Source organism: Nicotiana tomentosiformis, chromosome 11, assembly GCF_000390325.3.
Source record: "Nicotiana tomentosiformis chromosome 11, ASM39032v3, whole genome shotgun sequence".
Lineage (NCBI taxonomy): Eukaryota > Viridiplantae > Streptophyta > Magnoliopsida > Solanales > Solanaceae > Nicotiana > Nicotiana tomentosiformis.
The window spans coordinates 16066639-16077058 of NC_090822.1; positions in this window are offsets into that span (position 1 = coordinate 16066639).

Below are 10420 nucleotides of genomic sequence, written 5' to 3' on the forward strand. Positions count from 1 at the left end.
ATGAGAAAATGGGGCGTGACAGAGGTCTGCTACCAAACTCCAGCTTACGTTCGTTGTTCGTCCCAAATGTGCATGCTCATGACTGTTCATCATAAGAATGACGACATAATCTCACCTCATACTTTGTGACTTTTTTCCATCCAGTGTTGATTCACCTTAATGTTGATCTATCATCTACCATTGCTAACTTGATATCTTATGTAACACTGCCACTAGGGCTCACGTGATTGATCCACCTAGGGGCGATACTATACTTTCATAACGGTATTTTATAGCATCCCAATATGACTCACCTTACAGGGGTATTTTAATCCCGTACAATTCATGAAATCCTCTTCAAGTCATTACTCAATCGAAGGCCCAACGTCATCCTTTATATTTCACAATCACACCCTCACTTTACTACAAGGGCAGCCTTCCATTTCTTCTAGATGCTATTAGTCTTAGATTCTTTTTGAGTTCATTCAGGCTATACTGAACTTTCTATAACTTAGAGAAACCATTAGCTCTCTTGTTTTCATGGGTTTAATCCCGAGGACTTATCCATTCTCGTCCCCTTCTCACTCGCCCTTTCTCATCTTTACTCCTGTCATAAAACCTTATCGCTTTACTATACTTTAGCTTGTGACCTATACGTATCTATTTATACTATTCGCAACCTTCTTTCAACTTGCTTGCACCATAGATTTCCTTATGTTATTATGGAACATCAAGCGAGGCATCACATAATCTCTAATTCTTCTTTACTTTCTTGGCTAGATCTCTCGGTACCTAAAAACCATAGGCTGGAAGATATGCTACTGACGATGCCGCTATTATTCCTGGATACTGAATCCCCACGCTTCTAGCCTTTTATCCGAAGTATGGACTATTCACAACCTTCTACATCTGAGTATTTTGTACATTGTTCACCTTTACCTTACTACCTTAAAATCTTGCATCGTATCTTCTATTTCTTTCATGACCTCCCTTCCACATGAGTATAATTCACGTTCATAACTTGAAGCTCTATTATAATACTTGCACCTCTGGTACATACACAATCCGGTGGAAGCTTCATACTGACTTCTTATGAGGCTGGTACTTTTCTAACTGGCTTCATCATAGGGCCGTTATGGAATATAGTTGTTGTACTTTCTCTCTTGTACCTATGATATTAAGAGTGATCCTGCCATGTTCTCAATCACGATTTCCATAATTTTCAGGGTCCAATAATCAGACTCCTGATTTACTTGGTTGATGTAATTCTTTAGTTTCCTCTTCCTTCTGATCAACCTTTATGTAGGCTTAAGCTTCTTCCGATCTGCGACTCCTGGTATTACTTATTACTTTAGCCTTTCATGGGTGTTATGGAATATTCATGATACAATCTTCTAACAACTCAATCATTTATCTATGCCCTGGGCTCAATTCTTTCTTTTAACTTATACCGGAGTCTTCTATGTCTTTATAATTGTCAACATATATGCTGCATGTATAAAATTCCGAACTCTTAAGTGCGTTCATAATGTACTCTAGGTCATTAATCGAATAATTCTTTTTGTTCCTTCTCGGTTTTTTTTTAAGTAAGCAATTACTTTTTTTGGTCTTTCTGCCCCCTTGTTTCGTGCATACTTAACTTACCTTAGTGCCCACACATATTGGAATTCCATACAACTCATATGATCTTGAATATCACTTTTGATTTTACTTCTCGTTCATTAGCCACTGTATGTGCCATTTTCTTATGGAGTGCATACAATGTTGTTGTGAGACTATTGTTATAAGACCATTTTCTCTTTGGGGTACTGTGCTTAGGTTGAAGCCTTCTTCCTTATTTCCTCAGCTAGTCTTTCGTTGTAGTACTTAGGGAGATCTTCTGGCTCTTGTAAATTACAAGCTTGTTATATCGTTTACCCGACATAATTTTTTTATGTTCGTACTCACCTTAATCATCCTTAGTTACTTACCTCCACATTCATATGCTCGTATGGTTGCTTCTGAATTGAAGTTTTGACTATCTTCCCAGTGGGACTCTTTTTTATTCCCATAACACTCATATGGTATCTTTAACTACCCCAACTCCTATCCGAATATTTCTCAAGGATCACCATGTCATATCTGCGAGACTGAATTCCCCATATTGGGGTTCACTATGTTTATTTTGCACGATCTATTGATTTTTCTGTATCCTCTTATCTAGCCATAACTAGGCTCTTCTTGGATCAACTACTAACTACTCGTTGGCCCATTTTCATAGCAATATTCCGCGTAATCCTTCTTGGGTCATTTCCTTTGTCTTAACTTACGTCCCGTACTGGCTCTTTATCTATCAATAACATCTCGGGCAAGAACCCTTACTTCCTCTCCTTGACATCATGTTTGCATAATGTTCTGGAGTCGTAGCATATCCGTAGGATTTAAATAAGTGCAATATCATTCCTTTCTCATTTTTATCGCATTCTTCCTTTACCATTCCATAGTCACTAGAATCGCTTAATTCTGACTTAATGCCACATCACTCCATATTCCCCCCTTTAGGGGAGTACTAAGATTTAGAGCCACGACGATCTACCTATAGATGTTTTACCTCTTCCTCTTTGGCATCTTTTCATATCATCGATGACCTTTTCCTGCCTTGCGGTAATCCTTCTATACTAAGGATAACAAAATTATTTATCCACGAGGGTGACACTTAGTGTAACTGGCACACATAGTCCCTTAAGCTTAACTTTGCTCGCATTGCTTGCTTTAGGGAAGCGTCTTCCTGAATGACCTTTAAAGGTTATTCTTCTATCGTACATTCTATTATCGTCGGAAGTAACCTCTGAAATTTGCACGATGCTGACTATTATTAAATCACTCAGTCCCTAATTCATGCTTAGTTTATCTTATTCACCAGCCCATACTGATTTCTATTACTCTGGGGTCTCACGTTTCCTCCTGGTAATCACGTTAGAGTCACGAACCTATTTCTCAAAATAAGGATATGACATTATGGACTATACTCTTTTGTTGTCTTAAGGCCTGGCTCTTCTCGTCTTTTTCTTCACTTGACTATATATTCTGTAATACTGTCATTTTTGTTTTCTACCATTTTCATCCATGCATCACATCTTACTAATAATTCTTCATTAACTCTCTTCTCATTTCCTGCTAACATTTTTGTCTATCACTTTATTTTGAAAATTTCAACAGGACATTCTTTTGCTTTTAGCTCCCCTTGCTCCATCTACTGGCTCTTCGGGTTGCCTAACATTCTTTCTTTACTAGGGACGGGAGACACTAAGATAATATTTATCCCTTCCAGGCTTCCAGTGCCTATCTTTGTAATATCTTTCGGAAATGTCAACTAACACAAACAATCCCTCCACCATTTTGGGTTACTCTAACCCCAGCCGGATCCTGACATCCCGTCCTTTTCTTAAACTACACCTGTTAGCCCCCATAGGGCATAATTGAAATGGGTGTGGCTAATTATACATACCTCTGTTATTGTTGAAGGTAACTCACAATGCTTATGTTTTTTAGCCTGAGTTGTAAATACCGATAATCTTCATTAACTTGGTACCTCATACCCTTCTCATCTTGCTCCTTTTACTTGTTGAAGCTTGTATCTACCTTCTGAATCTCTCGTTGCTTTTTACCATATGGGTGGATAAATATTCATGCCTTAGGGCTCTTTTTCCAGAAGTTCACATGTCTTAGTACACACATGATCTGCTGCAGACCCTACCTTTACTCATCATAAACATGATGCAAATTCGAGTTCCTCTAACTCAACTCTTTCACAGCCGCATTCAATCCCTTACCAATGTGAATTCTTATAAGTGAGCTCTACCACACGATCTAGAACAAGAAGAAAGAGTGACAGTCCTAAATGCCCTGTAGCCTCCTGCTTATAAGTGTGGTGCACGACACTCCCATAAACAAGACTCTACTAGACACGGCTTGTAGACTCCCTAGGACAGAACTGCTCTGATACCACTTTTGTCACTCCCCGAATCTGGGGGGCGAGACCGGCACCCGGTGCCTCACCTATCCTTGCGTACCAACTTGTGACTAAGGGACTCTAAACATATAATGTCATACTTTGGCCATGGGCCACATTGCAAGACAATTGCGAATGCTGACTAAACATTGGCCGATAAGGCCGTCATAACTACTACGGCTGGCAAACCAACAAAATATACATAACAGGCCTACAAGCCCAACATACTGCACTAACTGACAGGATATGTCTACAAGCCTCTACTGATGGATATACTGTGATCGGAACAGGGCCCCAACCTACTCATAACATATATACATATATACACAAGATGTACATAAAGGTCTAGACCCGGCAACTCCGAAGGGAATGGAGCTTACCGATCAAGCTGAACTCGGGCAACACCTAATGGGGAGGTCTAACCGTCTGTCTATCTAAACCTGCACGTATGAAATGCAGCGCCCCCAGAAAAGGGACGTCAGCACGAAATAATGTAGTGAGTATGTAAGGAAATATAGTGAAAGCTGAAACTGAACTGATAATATAATAACTGAAAGTAACTGGGAGTCAAAGATAATCTGAAGATATGCTTACCTGCTGATACTGATTCAACTCTCTCAATATAGTAAGTAAAATAGTTGTCCGGCCCTATAAGGCTCAGTATATAAACAACTGCTCTGCCGTAGTAGGCTTGCTCATAGGCGCTTGTCCATACTAGGCTTTGTATCTCGGCCAACTGGGCTTGCTCATTAGCGCTCGGCCACAGTAGGCTCGGTATATAACTTACCATCTGATCAGAGGTTTCCCAATAGGGGCCTGCCCATCGATTATAGCTCGATGGTAATGAAAATACTGTAATACTATATATATAGGCTCTCTACTCTATTGACTGGAAGAAGACAATACTTAATTAAATATGAAGTCCCGATAAGGAGAATATTATAATTTATGAGACTATGATAATGTATATAAATTCGGGAATATGAACTTCTCTTTATGCCTCGTTATCAAACACATGTAATTACGAGATCATGCCAAGATGAAAGAAGTGCTTAGTCTTAACATACCTGAGCCGACTCTCTTGACAATCCCTCTAACACATGTCAATTGCGACAACACGTAATGACGGATTGAAGTAGGGAAAAATTCGTACGATATTCTTGAGAAGGATTGCACCGTACTCCCTTAGATTTGCAAAATCTTGTCGCTACATTTTCATACGAATTTGTTGAGCATTCATCCGTTACTTTGTAGTGTAGTATGAATTTGATGAAGTAATTCACATTACTATTGAAATATCTGATCATTGTAAGTGTGATACTTCTTTATTTGGTGATTTTAGAGAATATTTTGTATTAGTGGATGTGGGCCCCACTTGTGGCTTAGTTGGCCAAAGACATCTCCCAGTTTTGCCACCTTTTTATTTGAATTCAAGAGTCATGTTTATGTAAGGTATTTGGCTGCCACGTTTTAGGCTTATCCAAAATATTTTAATTAATTACCAATCCCTTAATTAACTTGGTAATTCTCCACTAATCTAATAATTAACCAATTACTCACATAATTAAGAATTATCTCAAATTACTTAAAATACTACTCACTTTTAATATACTTTGTATACCTTACTAGAATGGTCATGTGGTACCTTGTATCGCACTAGTCCATAAATACAGGGTATTATACCTTAGACCGTATTTTATCTCAAAATGACAAACTTTGACGAAACTCATTTTCATCGATCTGCTTACCCTCTCACCTTCACGAATTTACTCATCACTTGTTTGAAATAGCATAATTCTTATTATCTCACAATAATCCCAATCCCGAACATACATCGATTTATGATGAAACTTTAACATACGAACATGCGGGATGTAACATCTCATTTCTGAGCTTCCATCAATTTACTTATGGCATACTTTCACGTACGAAAACATGGGGTGTAATAGTTAGGCACTTGAAGCCAACTTTCAGTGGGCTCATCCGAACAAGAGCTTGCATGATTTAATGTGGATGGTTACAACAGATCATCAAGAGTGTAAATTCAGGAGGCGAATGGAATTGATTAGGCGGGAAGACCCAGAAGCTTATCGTTGGTTGATGTGACATGAGCTTGATAAGTGGACTTTGCATAAGGATGGTGGTATAAGATGGGGAATTTTGATTACAAATGTGTCTATCATGACCCAATATCCACTATAGGTCGCGATGGTGCCTAACGCCGCCGTCAGGCAAGCCAAAGTTGATTTATCAATTTATTTACTCATTTTATTACTTTCGAGATCATAATCTCCATTATGTTAATAGCATAAAATGGAATTTACAGGGGTAAAATGATAATAATTACGTGATCTACAATAACGAACAACCAATAGAAATTCCCAAAACCCGGTGTCACAAGTGTATGAGCAAATTTCTAAGGAGTACAATAATAATACATCATCTATCCCGATGACTCTTCCGGAGTACAATAAGTTACATAATCTTCCAATTCCTTCTTTCAAAGCATAAATTTCTAAATATTCTATTCTACCTTAATGGCTCAGAACATGCGAAGGATCGATATCAAATTAATAAGGAATACCAAATAAAATGCCGGGCATCAGTGGAAAGATTAACTCGTAAATATTCGGACTACTAGCGATATGACGCACGATTCTACCGAGGTAGTTCGGCCCGATCCAGAATAATATGTACATTGTCGAGGGTCGAGCGGCACAAACCATAGATGCATCTATATACTGCCGAGGCGTTCGGCCCGCTCCACAAGTAAAGGAAGAAAGTTACCGAATTACGAGACACGTGTTTACAATACATCACATGGGCATAAAATGAATATAATCTTTGTCATTTCACAAGTAACTCGCCCACAACTCAAACTGTTAAGGCTTGGTCTAGTGTACATATATTTATTTCTAATCAATTTCAATTATATCTTCAATTAATTAAGCCAACAGAATGATTTCAAAATATTATTGATAAGATCCTAAGTCTACCCGGACATAAACATGCTATAGCTATTGGAACCTTCCGTGGTAAGCGCTGAAATACTCCTGGGCCACCCGATACTCAACCCGAACATACGCCCAAGTCTAAAATCATCATGCGAACCTATTGGAACCTTTAAACCGCGATTCTAACGTCGTTTACTCAAAAGTTAAACCTTGGTCAACTCTTCCAACTTAAAGCTTTCGAAATTAAAATTTTCTTTCCAAATCAACTCCGAAATTCAATTCTGACCACGCGTACAAGTCATAATACCTGAAGTGAAGCTACTCAAGGCCTCAAACTTTCGAACGACATGCCAGAGCTCAAAATGACCGGTCGGGTCGTTACATTTTCTACCACTTAAACATACATTCATCCTTGAACGTGCTAGGAACTGCTCCGGAGTTATCCAAAATTATTGTTCAACACTATGTGCACCTACCCGTGCCACCACAACCTAGTTGGGCACATTAGCTCGAGCCAGACTGAAGGTCCTCCCTTTTACCTAGCCAATAAGCCTTGGAATCCAATTCCAACTTCCGAATTTCTTTACAAGGCCTGATTCTAATACACGAACACCGTACCAATCACCACACACTATACAAAAACATGATCATACATCTATGCTGAAATCACACCATGCACCACATAAGTCGGTTACACGTAATAACATCCAACGAGCACAATAGCTAAACTTTAAGGAATCCGATGCCCGCAATACATCTCATGACGTATATAAATCCCGTTCCAACTCTCGTAATACTGACACGACGAAAGAGATGTGTAGAAACTCATAACCTCCTGCCAAATCAATAATTCATGGAGTCTCTCCTCCTGACAAGAACCATTTCCTCATTATGAACTGAATAATGATACTTTCCCTTTAATGTACCTTGTATAAACCTAATTGCACAAATTGCAGGGTCCAATAATGTCGTCTCACCCAGTACAAGCTGCTCAGGCAATGAGCCACCTCAAACAATGACTCAGATTTCATGTGAAGCCATCAATACGCCGACAAGCTACAACTCGAATATGACGCATGAGGAGGAACAAACTCTGGAAAAGAATTACCCAGTCCGCATAACGAATAAAACGGTCGAACAGACGTTATGAACCCTTCTCCAAGGATGAGAAACCAAATATACAGGAATAGATATAGGGAACTGTACTCAACATAACACTGTTTCGGCATACAACCCGATCCAAACATGATACCATTGCGCCGTACAACCCGATCCAAATAACGTATCCGTGGCAGCGTGCCACCCGATTCACTCATAATAATAAATAAGGACATACCCATCAAGCCACAATGCTTATACCTACGAAATGCTCGAATATCAACCACAAGCACGCCAAGTGCCCAATATAAATCCCTGGGGAGATGGATAGCGCCATACGCTACAAAACCTAAACACAACTAAGGTACAATAAATGATTTGCATCTCGAGAGCCTTCCTGCTCACATAACACCACAAGCTACACGGGACCTCAACACGTGTGCGAATAATCAAGCCGTCTCAATCCAGAACAACTCCCACAGCTCACAACCAAGGAATAGAGCGCCTTTTATGCATAAACTCTCACATTAACGATAGTACCAAAATTCTCCGTACTCGGTTTTAATCTTTATCAATCAAGTGACTAATATACCACACTTATACAAATCCATCAGTGGGGTATGCTCCGACGACCTTCCGCTCAGGTAGCAAAGTCCGCACATCATACCACCAATCGTTCTAATTCTTTAAAGCAAATCAAGAATCCGCAACCCAATACACAATGTCTCTTCCACAGAACACTATTCTCAAGCGACACTAAAATAACGCCAACTTACTCTAAACATCTAAATTCTTCCCTACTCATCTGAGCTCATGACATTCTTATCAACAACGAACCACAACCTTGATCCTCAACTTTCAAATTGCCATGCCGCTCACTGCACCTATCATACCGCTACACGAATAAACACTTCATTGGCTAGAAGACTTTTCCCTTAGCTTGTTTCAGAAGGACCAACGCAACACGCAACTGAATTCCTAAACTGCAGAAAAATTAAATACCTCGAGTCGTGATCTAAACCGCCATGACTCTTCCGGAGTCCATTTACACAACAAGGACATTTAATCAAATACCTCCCAAATCAATCAAGTCGTGGTGGATGCCGAGACCGCACGTACAACCACAACCACATGTATAACTTTGCACGCTGAAGGAATTGATCATTAATACAATCATGTTGATTTAAACCATTACCAACCAACCTAACTCCCTTCAATTTACTCTTAGTGTTAGAAATAATAGTAGCTCCATTCAAGAATCATAACAAAACTCAACAACGCTTCTCCCGAGTGACCCCCTTCACGAGACCACATCGTCTCAATACCCATGAACCATCTCATATCTTCCTCGGGCGCACAATAGCATCTCCAACTAGTACACCCATTGTGAAAGACTTTCCGCAAATCCGAAACTGTTTCTCCCATTTATCCAATACTGCCCCGCATACCGAATGATAACATAGAAAGTTCCCCAAGTATTCTTCACACTCTACTGCAAAATTATGGTCTCCAGCCACATAACGAACCCATTAAAACCACTGTTGAGAGTCACCCACTCTGACTTGGTCCCGAATATAAGCCAAACTCTAGTGTGCTGCCAGCACATTATCACTCCCAAAGAAATAACCAAATGAATTATTTCTCCGTGTACATCACATTTACCAGTAGCATAAACTCTAAGTCTTCCCAAAACCTAAACATGAAACGATTAGGCCAAATATAGCACACATTCCTCAAATCCTTTGCTCGAGTTACCACTGATGTTTTCTTTCCTTAGTCATAATAACCAACCAATACACCGATAACCAGAAAACGCACAAGCAGACAACCACGCATTCCAATCGTAGACGGTGGGGCTCCCCCACTTATCTTGAAGCTACAATTATATAACCCTAGAACCCACCAAGATTCCTCCTTCCCAATTACCATGATATCGCATAATTAACCCGCCAAATTTCTTGTAGTTTCTTATTAACTTTTCATGAACATTTTGAATTATCAGCGATGATCGCCTGTTTGACCTCCTGCTGGATAGTATGTAGAACTCTTCGTATAAACTTTATCATAATCACGTAACCGCTAACCTACTCACAGGAGATAACCCACCTGTGGAATTCCATGTTGACATCTTCCAACGACACTACACTGGTAAACTACTATGAAATCAGTAGGCCCTCCTGAGTCGGTGCTCATCCACCAGCTGTACAAGTTTGTTCATTTCCCGTTGACATCAATTGAAAGTGTCAACAATACCTTCCGAACTCAAGTCATGCTGTATCTGAAACGATAATCAAATGTTCACACCCTTCCTTATTTCAAGCAAACTCCTTTCTGCCATATTCAATCTTTCTCCGTACAGTGACCACCATTCCAAATACAATCCGTAGCCCAAATCACC